Source organism: Apis mellifera, linkage group LG1 (genome assembly GCF_003254395.2).
Source record: "Apis mellifera strain DH4 linkage group LG1, Amel_HAv3.1, whole genome shotgun sequence".
NCBI lineage: Eukaryota > Metazoa > Arthropoda > Insecta > Hymenoptera > Apidae > Apis > Apis mellifera.
In genome coordinates this window covers 8,643,902-8,657,019 of record NC_037638.1, presented here as the reverse complement: position 1 = coordinate 8,657,019, position 13,118 = coordinate 8,643,902, and the positions used below count along the sequence as shown (strand labels likewise).

Below are 13,118 nucleotides of genomic sequence, written 5' to 3'. Positions count from 1 at the left end.
GGTACAGACTTATGGCGCAGAGTGCTAAGCACCCAGTTTATGTAATACACGTAGTAGTAGATACACACGTACCTGTGTCCACATGGTGAGGCGGTGTGCGAGCGCGGTCACACGCGCACCGACACGCTCCGCTCGCCCGTATATACACACACATATACGCGCGTACACGAATGCACGGGCGTCGCGGTCTCGCGCACGCGAGCCCGTGCCGCGAGAACTGCGCCGCGACCTACTTGTCTAGGCCACTGTGTCTGCGTTTCTATGTAAGGCTTTGCGTTTTGTGTGAAATTCGCGTCAGCCGCGCGCGATGCGGAATCGCTCGCCAGTGTATACACCTTCCTGCAAGATTCCAGGCGATCGCCGATCCTCGACGAGGCGGATACTCGTCTCGCCGCGTAATCGCATCCTCCTCCATCGCGTCCTCTCGCGAGGGCGAGCTCGTGTATCGATTTTAACGAGGTACACGTGGGCTGAAATTGTTGCGGAGGATGCTTGTATATTTTGGGATATGTTTTTTTTTTATATATGATGATTATATCTAGCTTTATTACGAAATTTTTCATGGATAATATTGGATAATTGTGTTGCGTTTTAGGCGATTTATAAATTGATCGAAAAATTGTAGTATTGCTTAATCGTATTGCTTTTTCCAGTATGGAAATCTCTTAAGAGAGAACTCTCTCAATACTGTTTCGAACTAGACTTTCGACAAATTGGTATTTGACACGATTCTGCTACAAGACATCTGGCGAATTGAAATCGATCGATCGCAGTTTGGAAACTGTGAGCTAATCCAAGAGGAAGTTGGTCGACTCTCTTGCTGGGCTGGACAGTGAGCGCATTTTCTCGAGAAGGAAATTAGCGCGGACGGATATCCACTCTTTTCGTCGAATCTTCTTTCAAACGAATCGAACGAATTTCGCAAAGATGATTCTTTCCTTTCGTAAACGAAATGCAATACGACAACCTTGCGAACGATTGATGATGACGAGAGGCAGGCAAATTCAGAAAATCGTGAAATACGTATCGAATAATTTTCCTCGAAGATCGAAGAACCGGAAGACATCGTTCCGACCGCGGGATGTTTGTTCAGGTCTGGTGGACCTGATGCGCAGAGTGGATTGGTCTAAACAACAATTAACTACAGTTACAAGTGCGCTGGATTCCGGGGAATCTGGAACGCGACTGTAAAAAGCGAAGTCAGCGATGTGCGCTTCTCTCCCTCTCTCGTGCTCTGTCGTCTCCTTTCTCTATCCTTTCTCCTCTCCTCGCCCCCTCCCTCGCTCCCCCACAGTTCCGCAGTCGATTCCAGTTTATAACGGCGACGTTCGTGACGGCGATGCTCTCGAATAGCTCGAGCCAGGTAGGGGGAGGCGACGGAACCTTGGCAAGAGGAGGAGAGGAAAGATCGAGTGGGAAACAACGAAAACGAATCGTGAGGGACGAAGAAGAAAGGACCCTTGGCAAAAGAAGAGGAGCGAAAAGATCGAATGAGAAGCAGGAATATCTGAAAGAAACGGAGACGGAGAATAGAAGGAGGGGGAGGGAGAGACAATTTCTCCGGAAGGTTGTCGGCAGAGATGGGGCGCGCGCTTTCTTCGGCCGGGCGTTGCTGCAATTTTGCGCAATGCAGGTCTGGCGATGGGTACAACACAGCAGCCACCAACTATTAGCCGCTCTCACTGCCTACGCTGTATTCCAGTTCCAGTTAAACTGGAACTTCTCTCTCTCTCTCTTTCTCTCTGAGAGCCAGGTCGACTTTCAGGTCGATTCAGAGAGAGAGAGGAGGAGGTCCAGACGGCGCTGTCGTCGGCGGACGATCCGCGTCCACGTCAATGGTGTCAGCCTCTCCTCTTCTTCCTCCACCTCCTCCTCCTCCCCCTTCGCAAGGTGGGAGGATTTGTTTGTAAACACGGCCCGTCGAGTTGCAGATCGCGCGCTCCGTGATGCGGAGGTGGGAATGTTGGCACAACGGGCGGGAGGAGGGGGAGGGAGGGAGAGAGAGAGGAGACTTTCTCCCTCCGAGGGGGTTACGTAACCTGAGCGCGCGCCTGTCGGCCGTCTGAGCGTTGCGGGAACGACCTACTTGACCTACTGTTCCTAAGCGCGGCCTCCGTGGCGGATCGTGGCGAGAGAGGTGGAGGTGGAGGAAGAGGAGGAGGAGGAGGATTGGGGATCGGCGACCGACGGGAGTCGAACGGGCAGAGCGGAAACTGGAGGAAGGGCCGTGAGTGTTGGTCGATCGTGGCTCACTGTGCTGTGTGCGCACAGTTTGCTCGTGGGATTCGCGGATTTGCCTCGTGGGAGGTAAAGGCCGATTCTTCCTTTGTGGGTCGACGGGACGAGCGCAGTCGTGGTGGAAAGGTGTAGAAAAATTTGGGTTAAGGATTATTTATTCGAGTCGCGAGCGGTTTAAGGTTGGATGAAGGGAGGTAGGAAGGGGGGAGGATGTTAAATTGCTTATTGCTCGAGTAAACGGGAGCCAAATGATGTATTTTTATGCCAATTTTTATGTTTGTTTTGGAATCTAAAATTGAGCTTCGAGAATGAGCTTCGTATTACTTCGAACGTATTAATATCCTGTTTATTAGAGATATCCACTTTCTATCTAGGTTAAAATGGTCTCGTAATTTGTTGCTGTCTCCACCATTGTCCTTTGTATATTCTTCCGGAAAATTGTTATATGCGATTTTCTTTCCAGAGTTCTGGGGATCTTGGATACGATTTATACATCGAACGATTCGATGAGATACTATTTCTAGCAGGGATTTTTAAGTAGAGTCAGAAATTTCGTATCTAGGATCAATGTGCATAACGCATTCCTCCTCGTTGATATAAAAAACAAAAATGATAAAATCGGTTCAGTTTTTCTATCCCGTATATTCTATCTTCGTCTGAAATTCTCTAGATTTCGATTCTAGATTTTAAATTGCTCGTTTCTAAGATAATTCACGGCTACCATACCGTTTCGACTACCGTCACTTTGACTTCCGTTCATCACGTTTCATAATACATTCGAGGGGGGATTCGTCGATCGCGTCGTTCGCAAAGGGGCCGTCTCATCGAATACTTGACGTCGTTAGCCGAATATTCGTATCCGCGTGTACGAGACGTTTTCTTAGCTATTTGGAAACCGACGTCCAGATCTGTCTGTTAGATATGTTTTTAAACGCGGCTGGCCAACGTGAGCCGGTTACAAAAGAGAAACTTTGTGGACAAACGGCGCACACTTTCTTCTATCGCGACCACGTATTCCCGGTATCAGGATCTAGACTCGTCGAATCACTAGACGGAATTCTTCCAACCGGTAAACAACGACACGGTTAAATTTATATATATATATATATATATATATATATATATATATATATATATATATATATATATAAAATTCTTGCCAGTGGTGTCCAGTGACTAGACACAGAGGCTGAATTTTTCGAGGGATACAGATTAGATCGCATTGGACCGAGAGAGGCAAGAATTAGAGGACACATTGGAGCGTGACCTATTTGATCCATTCCATCGGAGCGCACCAAGTGCAATTCGGGTCGCTACGGTCGACCAATGCACTCGACCCACTCGAGATACGAACGAGCCATGTCCGGTCCATCTGCCACGAATCCTTAAATAAACGACCCGTGAATCCAGCGGCCGTGTTAAAAATATTTCAAGTCCTTCTAGAAGTTCGTTTCTTCTATGGAAAAGTTCACGAGATGCCAAGGATGGTTGGCTGCGGTGTCGGGTGGAAAGGTCAACGTTGAAAAGTTCACCTCTTCACAGAAATCTCTCAAATTATTAAGGTAAAATGTAAATTAAATCGAAATATTGGAAATATCGAGTCCACGTAGAATTATATCTTTTTTTTTCTTTCCAATACAAATTATAGAAATTGATTTCTACAAGTTTGTAAGCTTTATGGCGCACGGATTTGGAAAAAGGATCTCAAAAGTTAAGGAAGAATCATATCATTCGATTTCCATTTCCTAAAACGAATGTTCCTAAAATTCTATCGAGAATATCCGAATCAAACGCATTGCACAGGTTAAACCACGCAATTTAAACAAAAAATTATCAAAAATTTAAAAAAATTTCACGACCATAGACCGAGACCAACTATAAGTAATATATATCTTTTTGATTAATTCAATTTCCTTAATTAATCCCAAACTTAAATCATCATCCTCTTTCAACCGTGTATACGTACACAGTTTACCGCTATCCTCGTTCTAAACCTACTTGCTCGCGTGCCGATCGTTGCCTCGTAACAAGTCAGCCAATCGTTCCCAAACGCAAATTACCGATCAGACCGGGATTTAACCGAGATTGATACCGTTCTCTCTCTCTCTGGCCGGCCAATTAATTCCCATCCATTAATGCCGTAAACGATTTTCCATTTAATTGGGGCACCTGGACGCCCCCCGTGGCGGCGTCGAAATTTTCAAACACCGATTCATCCATCACCGGGCGCGGAAACGAGTGGGTCCAGCTTCGCTCTTTGCACTCGAGAGAAGACCGGAACGAGTCGTGTCCGGTCCCGATGTAATCCGTAAATAGACGGAGATGGTTGCCAAACCGGCGACCGGTGGATTATAGGCGAAGGGGGTACCGCGACATCAACACGGAACGAAAATAGTCGGGATTAGTAATTACCGCCCTCCATGAATCTTCATTCGTTTTTCTCCTTCGAGAGAATTCGATCTTGGAAGATATTTTCCGAAGAAATCATCTTGGAATTTGTTAATGAAAAAGAAAAAAGTCTGTTTCGTTGCGTATACGATGATCGGTATTTTATTTATTACGTAGGAGAATGAATTGAACAGAATATGCTTGGAAATAATTAATTGTTTGAATATAGGATGAATCTTTTATATATCGAATCCATTATATGTATATATTTTATATATAAGTTACTTATATATAACATAGAGATCGTTTAAGGGAGGATATAAAAATTCTCCTCTCGAAGGAGCAAATAAAATTAGACTTTATTTCGAAGATTCTCATCACGCAAGATAGAAACGATGACGCGGTATATTTGCTTTTCTACCGTAGGTGGCCACGAGCGACCCATTTCGGCCAGTGAATCCGCGAAAATAGACGCGATGCATTGCCAAATTCGTGCCGCGAACAAAGTTTCGAAGCCCGCCGTAGCCGGGGATGATTCGTTTCAGGAAAATCGTCTTCCGTGTACTCGAGAGGAACGGCGTCCAAATAACGTCGTAATTCTTGCCCCGCGAGAGATTCGTTTCCTCCTCGAAACGAATTGTTTACGACCGCTTGTTTCCCTTCACGTTTTCCCACCACGAGAAGAAAGATACCAGAAAAAATCATTTCCATTGAAAATTCTTTCAAACGAAAACACCTTCTTCTTCGTTCAAACATCGGTTTCCAACCGGAAGAAAAGAGTTTATAATTAAATAAAATGAAACAAGGGAATTAATCCTTGCCTCGATACAAATACGAAACTTAGATATTTCTTCTTCACAGTTATCTTTCATATGGAAAATATTATATTAATATCAATCAAGGAAGAAGAAGAGGAGAAATTTTCGAAACTCGTTTCTCTCGCGCCTCTTTTGATTTAAAGAAGATTTGCACGGGGGGGTTGAATGATAATCGCCTCTGGTCTTTGGTCCGGGCCAATTTATTCGTGAGAGGCCGGAATAATTTGCCAGGAATAGTAGTCGCGGCCGACAGACGCGGATGGCGTCGGTCTGATCATTTCGGGAGTGACCTACTGCCCTTATGCGGCGCGCGCTCGATCCGCCTCGAATCACGCGGTCGAAAAACCGATTGCGTACGATCCGCCACCCGGCAAAACAAATGTTAAACGCGAGTGCGTGCCACGAACAGCTTGCGAAGCTCTGGCGAGCGTGTCACGATCGCTATGTCGTCGAGCATATCGTTACGTAACGCCTCGTCAGATCGAAAGGGTTGATTCGTTTCGGTCTCCTACATGGTTTTCGCACCATTTTTTCGCTTCTGGTTAATTATAATATATCGATATCGATACAGAGAATAAAATTGTAAAGAGAGGCGCGAAATGTTGGACGAGGATTTTATTTGGATGCAATTTTCAAAAAATTGGACAACTATTCGAAAGTTGGAAGAAATTTAATACATATATATATATATATATGATTTGAAATTCTTTTTATGAGTAAAATAAAGAAGAGGAGAAAGATAACCTCTTATCCCAGAAATGAAATGTTCGTTAATCTAAGCGGCAAAATTCCAATTTTTACTGCACATCTCTCAATATTATCGATTTCTTATATTTCTTATATTCACAGAATAGACGATGTCCATCCAGAAAAATTCACTTATACTTTTATTAATGAATGAAGGACTCGGTTGTACGTAATATTCTACGTTAGAAAGAAAGGAAAAAAATTTAGAAAACGGGTAAAACCGTATTTATTTACATAATATATCGCTATACATTATCTGACCGGCGGAACCTGATGTGAAACTTGGGTACGAGTTGCGTCAGGAATGAAAGTAGACCCGCCAAATGTCATACTCTGTGTAACGGACACTAACTAAGGAATGTTAAATACCGCAATAAAACATAGATACCTCAAGATTTACGATCGGATCATAAATGAAATTAGGATTCTTTATCTTGCGTAAAATCGTATAATAGATCATCAAATAGGCGAATGATTAAATATTAACCTTGCAATAACCGTTTTGCGCTATTGCTTTCATATCTTATTAGTGTCTTTTTTATATTTGAAAATATTTATACAGTGTTGAAAAAAAAAATATATATATATATATTTATGAAAAAAATTTATGATAACGTGAACACGTATACATACGCGCACTCGGGATTTACACGTGGTATTCATGATACACGTGGACTTTAGAGAACATAAATAACATTGGCCGCCTTGAAGTTCATATTATCGTAGGTTCTCGCTGCCAAGCTCGCGAGAATTGCGCGTGCAATACGCGCGTGCAGTACGCGCGTGCAGATGCTCGTGTTTGTGGAATACAATGTGTGCCTGACCGAAGTTGAACAGAACTTGAGAATAAAGCCCGATTCGATGCACGTGTTTCAATTTATCTGCCTACCCAATGCTGATCTACTATTAATACAATATTAAGAAGGAATGTTTGCGCGTACTTTTTCGTATTTTTATAAAACGATCTAATTAAATCCGATCTATCGATCTAATTTCGTATCGTTATAAAAATAAGAAGGAATGTATAAGGCATGAGTCGGAAATATTTTTGGCAGATACTTAATATTTCATATAAATACCTACTACAAAAGTTCCTTCATATCTTAACAAAGTATCCTAAGTGTGTCGTTCCAAGGTTGAGAATAAGCGTGAAGCTGAGAGAGAGTTGAAACATTGGCAACACAATTTGAGACGAAAACGCCCACGTTTTCAAAATAAGAGATAAATGGGCGAAAGAAAGGGAGAGACTGGCACGTTTCACGAGCGAGATATAACGCGAGACTCGAACAAGAATCGTGGCAAAGATACTCTTGAAACAATTGTCTCCTGTCCAAATTCCCTTCAACAAAATTCCATCCCGATTAAAATCCTACATTTCGAATAAATAATTCTCTTCGCGACGAGATCCTTGCCCCGGGCCAAAAATAAGATCCCCCAAGGATTTGTCAAAAACAGAAATTCCGTATTCACAAACAGAAAGCAGTAAGAGCATTTAACCGGCCGCTACTTTGACACAAAGATTCGAAATAGCTAGAAAAGTTGACTCGTCTCCTACGTCCTCGTCTCATACCTTCGAGGCGTCTTCGTGATCACGTGGCGAAAAAACAAAAACGCGAGGACGAAGACAATTTCCCGCGTCGTAATCCGTATACGCGGGCGTTATACAATGTAATCAGCGTGGAATGGAACGGAAGCCCACGTCCCTGGGAAGTCACGTGGCCTACGGTTTCTCTCTCTCTCGCTTCTTCGATACTTCTCACGACACTTCGCCGGAACTACGGCGGCACACGCCGTACGATCTTCCCTTCGACCGACCCTAAGAATGGCCGCCCGTTCACCTTGACCCGGGTCGGGAACGGGCATCGAGCGCGTTCTCCACGCGCGCAAACTTCACCGTGATCTTCTTTTGTTCCCAGTGTTCCGTTTCTGGATCGCGGCCGAGAGCGACACGCCGCGTGTGATTAGGCCTCTAAGCCCGTTCACACGTTACACGGTGGGGTGCACGGTGTGAACGATACAGCTTTTTAGAAAGTGACGATGTTATTGTGTTGTACACTGAACTACGATAATGGGAGGGAAACCGCGTAAACACGGAAGAAGAGGCTTAGCTTGGTTTCGAGGATCCTAAGTTCAGGAGGAAGCGGTGGGTGTATGTAATTAAATCGTCACTCGAAACCGAGGGAATTAAATAGAAGGATAATTCATGGAATAAAAACGGAATGGAAGACTAAATTTAGCATTTCGATCTCGATGATTATCTGTAGAGAAAGTCTTACGTTCTAGGTTTGTGTTAGTTCTAAACCGAATGATGGATTGAAATTAAATGTGGATGTATAATTAAATCGATTGTCACTCGAAATATCGAAGGTATTTGCAAGAATAATTTATTCGGTGGGAAGAAACGAAAGTCTCTCGCTAGAGGGGAACGAAGTGTCAACGATTCGCGGACATAATGCGTCAGGCTGATCCGTTCCGGGACGTAGAAAATCGTCCGTGAGAGTAGAAATCTAACCAGAATATTCTGGAGAGTAGGGAGCCAATGTTTCTCATCAAGGCGCGCACGGGTTTCTCTAAGTTAAAATGAATCGTATCTGAAAATAGAAAAAAGAACGAGTGATACAGACATGCTCGAGCAAATTATTAGCTCGAATAATAAGACTGGTCGAAATTCGAATTCTCGAAAGAAATTCGGAATACGACGATGATACGTTAAGTACCGGGAATTTCGCGCGTAGTTGCAACAGACAATGGGAAGAAGATTCAGCGTGAGGACGATAGCGAGTTTCCTGTTTACCAGCCCACGAACGGGAACGTAGGTTGCAGCTGGCGTTCTAATCGCGAACGTGCCGCTATTCGCACGCTGGTCGCGCTTCTACGCGCGAATACGTGTGTGAATCGTCTGGCGACAAAGCCTCCAGACTACCTCCATTCACGTCTATTCGAAGAAAAATGGGGAAACAAGGGAAACGGGAAAATGAGCTGGAGAATGTGCACAAGCCTCGCATATTTATTTTCCCTAGGCGCCGTTCAACAATCGTTCGCTTTGTTTATAAAATATCAATGAATGGAGATGATTATTTGTAGGATAAACTGTTACCCAACTGTTCAAAAATCGGGATCTAAACAGTCGGGAAATAATGAAACTGATTCTTGGTTTTGAATACAGTTCAGTGTTTGAAGTTCAATTTTTAATAATCATCTTATTCATTATCGTTCGTTAAGTTTGGATTGTTCTATGTTGAACGACTTGGATAAAATCGAGATTTAAACGCTTGTAAAGTAATGAAGTTGATTCTTAGTCTTAATAGTCTGCTCGATCAAAGCTCAGAGTTCATTTTGTATTAGGTCATCCTGCAAATTTGTGCACATTCTTTATCATGGTATTCAGAGCAATATGTAATTGCAATGTGAAAAGATACAACTCATTCTATAATTTCTTTTTTGATAAATATTACACCATTGTGAAAATTCTGCAGTAATTAAATTTTAGTTTCACTAAAATATTTCTAGAAGTAATATTCCTCGAGAAAGTCTTGGAAAATTACTTTATGATAAATAAATAAAACTCAATATTTGGTAAAAGAATATAGTGATTAACACAGGATAATTGGTTTTTCATCTTTTAAAACCTACAGTAATTAACTCATAAACTTATTTTTTTATTTTCTTTGTTATTCAAACTTTTTTAAAAAACGTTTCTTTAAAAAAAACTAAATTATACTTTAGGTATATTAAAAATAAATAAAAATATTTATCTTAACGAAAATTCTGATATTAAAAGATACAATAACTAACATAAATATAATATAGCTATAATAATATAACCTATAATATACCTATAATAAATAAATACCTTATTTTCTCGTGGATGCATTAGTGCCAATAGACATACCGATGACTAGAATGATGATGCCGTCAATGACGATTCTGCTGGAACGGCTTCTCTTTGACGATGACACATCGGCAGGAATAACTAGCCGATTTAAAAGCGGCTGGTTAATCGTTACTGGCGTGTCCGTAATTGCCTCATGTGGCTAATAATAGAGCATCTTAGAGCTGGCTTGATTCAACATGCCTCTGTGCTGATTCATCTGAGACTTTTGTTTATTGTTTACGTTCCGGAGGCAACAGTTGAGTAACTTTTCTCCCAGTTCGAAAGTGGAATATCATTTTGATGGTTGCTTCGATTTGAATTCAGAAGAATTTGTATAAAGTACTCGTAAAGTACTCATCATTTGCATAAATCTGAAAAAAGCATGAAGAAGGTTATAAAAGTAATATTAATATTTCATATTGATCAATTTTTCGATATGTATTTAACGTTAATAATTCTCGTTTAATACAGTGTAATAGGATACATTAGTATTTAAATATTTTATGATACTTGTTTCTAATAAAATGTTAGTAGTTGATATAAAATAAAAAATTTAATAGCATAGATTAACGAAGATATTAATATACTATTTTGTGTCAAAATAACCTATACTATATATAACCTATACTACTTTCGTACAAATATATATAAGAGTATTATATTGACTTCCAATATTTAAATAGCACATATTTCTGTCCTTAATTAACTACTCTGTTAAATTAATTTTGTATACACAAAATTCAAAGGATGTTTTACTCTACGAGGTTATATAATTCTACGAGGAAATAATAGCTTTATACATTGTGTCCCAAAACTACATTTAATTAAAACATCTGCAAAATGAAAACGATTTTACGGTTTAATTTATTCCTTATCTAGTATGAAATTCAATATACCTATTTGTATATTGTATATATTGTATAAGGTGTATCTCACTTAGAAAGGAACAATGACAACTTTCGACAACTTGTATCGACTTCTAATACATAACCAAACCTGTTTCTATACTTAATTAAGACATCTGCGAAACTCAAATGACGTTTTACTTCATATTTGGTGTTGAATATATCGCGTAATAGATATTTCATTTACGAAGAATCAGAAATAAAGCGACAATTTAGAAACAATATCAAGGAAAATAATTCTAATACCTCAACATTATACCAAATTTCACACAAGAAAATTTTTATCAAATTTCAATTTAATCTTTCGTCTAGTTATGAAAATCTACGTGAAACAAGACTACTAATATCCTTTATTAATGGATTTTTCTAAAATTTCTAGCTAAATATTATTCTTTTTTCAATTTTCACTTACACTCGACTACTATATAAAATGGCGTCGGATTTTTAAACAGGCTTGTATGCTTTTGACGCTATATATTTTAAATACTACGCACTTTCGTTAAAATAGTATAATTCTACGTGAAACAAGATTACTAATATCCTTCACTAATGGATTTTTCTAAAATTTCTACCTATATGATATTCTTTTTTCAATTTTCACTTACACTGAACTGATATACAAAATGGCGTAAAATTTTTAAACAGGCTTGTATGCTCTTGACGCTACAAATACTACGCACTTTCGTTAAACAGTATAACTTAACAAAGGTAACTCGGGAACAATGAATGCAAAGCAGTCGTCATTAATTACCATAACCGCACACATTCTCTCTTTAATTCGACTGTGACCACATTCAATTGTTATACTCAGTTCTAGTAATAGCAATTTTTATTATCGTGTACACACCGACTCCATATTTAGAAACTAATAATATTTGCTCAGCGATATCGCGCCACATACCAGGTGCGCACGCAACTTACCTAGCTGCTTGTTCTAGACCTAAAGCCGCACGCACATGCGTCTGCGTTGTAAACATCATCCGTGGGAGCCGCGATTGCAACTGATTCACATTCCATGTGAGCGAGGCCAGTCTCTAGGTCATCGAGGCTAACGAGCACCGTGGGTGCACCAGATTTTATGGAATTATACCGATAAAGTTGCATTCGGAAATTAATGCAATACAGCCATATCTGACCACTAGGGAATAGCCATAAAAGAGTAGTTGCTAGAGGGCGCGACAAGTTAACTTATGAGTCTAAGCGTTGGCGGGGTGAAAACCGCCATTTGTATTCTGTTGTTAGTGGCCCGGGCGTGTGTTTTCGAAGAACGATTAAAAGGAAAGACCAAGAGGATTTACTACGTCGTTGCTCGTGCACGCGATACCAGAGAGAATACGAAGCTGACCTCCGCGTTTACAACGCTACGATAAATTGCGTAAACGGGTTGTCGCGTGCGCCAAAAGCGACCAGTTCGGATGGAATGTGTCACGTTTCGCTCGCATTTTATCCACTCTGTCCGATTCAATCGATCCTTCCAACCAACCAACCAAGTATGTATCCCACTATTTCCGTATTCGTCTTAAGTTTTATAGATTGAATTCCTCTCGTAATTATTTACCGTTTCTTTGCGCGGTAACATATGTGCGCATCGAAGGTTAGGTTTTATAATGATACGTAGCCGCACGCATCGCCATTGAATCGCGATTATAAACGAGCCACAATTGTTTTCATGCCTCGGTTTATCTTATTCTATACGATGTAATGAAATCCAGACGCTATTATTACTGTTACGCGTCCTCCATTCCGGAGAACGCAGCCTACTCATTATCGGCAGACGATATTGATTTAACGAAAAGAAAAAAAGATTATTATAGACGTAAATCGTGAACACATAAATATATTATTCGATCGATCACACGATTCGTCTGGATTTTATAGGCACGACAAAAACACGACGTACGAGAGTTATGGTTATTTATTATCGTATTCGCAATAAATGTGGATTATCGAAAGGTAGCCACGCTTTTACTCGTCTGACGTGGATGAGTTTACGCGAAAGTCGCGGACATTTATCCACAACGCAGAAACTCTTCGAGATCGTAAACAACACGAAATGAGAAACAAGCCCCGCTACTTATTCGCATTCCATTCGTGACACTGTCCATGTTTATTACAAGTGGAAGGACAGCTCGGTGCAACGTTTCTTTA

The 13,118-nt window shown here is 40.8% G+C and overlaps 1 protein-coding gene and 2 long non-coding RNA genes across 3 annotated transcripts in view; 2 read left to right on the top strand and 1 right to left on the bottom strand.

Annotated features, from left to right (window-relative positions):
* LOC410732 (3-phosphoinositide-dependent protein kinase 1) overlaps nucleotides 1–13,118 on the top strand; it is a 468,203-nt gene that overhangs the window by 346,120 nt on the left and 108,965 nt on the right. The window lies entirely within an intron of this gene.
* Nucleotides 2,177–4,623, top strand: LOC113219090. Its single transcript, XR_003305622.1, has 3 exons — nucleotides 2,177–3,307; nucleotides 3,402–3,800; nucleotides 3,887–4,623. It is a non-coding gene; the product is annotated as an uncharacterized LOC113219090 (long non-coding RNA).
* LOC113219089 lies at nucleotides 6,188–11,873 on the bottom strand. The gene is made up of 3 exons (XR_003305621.1): nucleotides 11,576–11,873; nucleotides 10,045–10,436; nucleotides 6,188–8,782 (listed from the first exon to the last, which is right to left on the bottom strand). It is a non-coding gene; the product is annotated as an uncharacterized LOC113219089 (long non-coding RNA).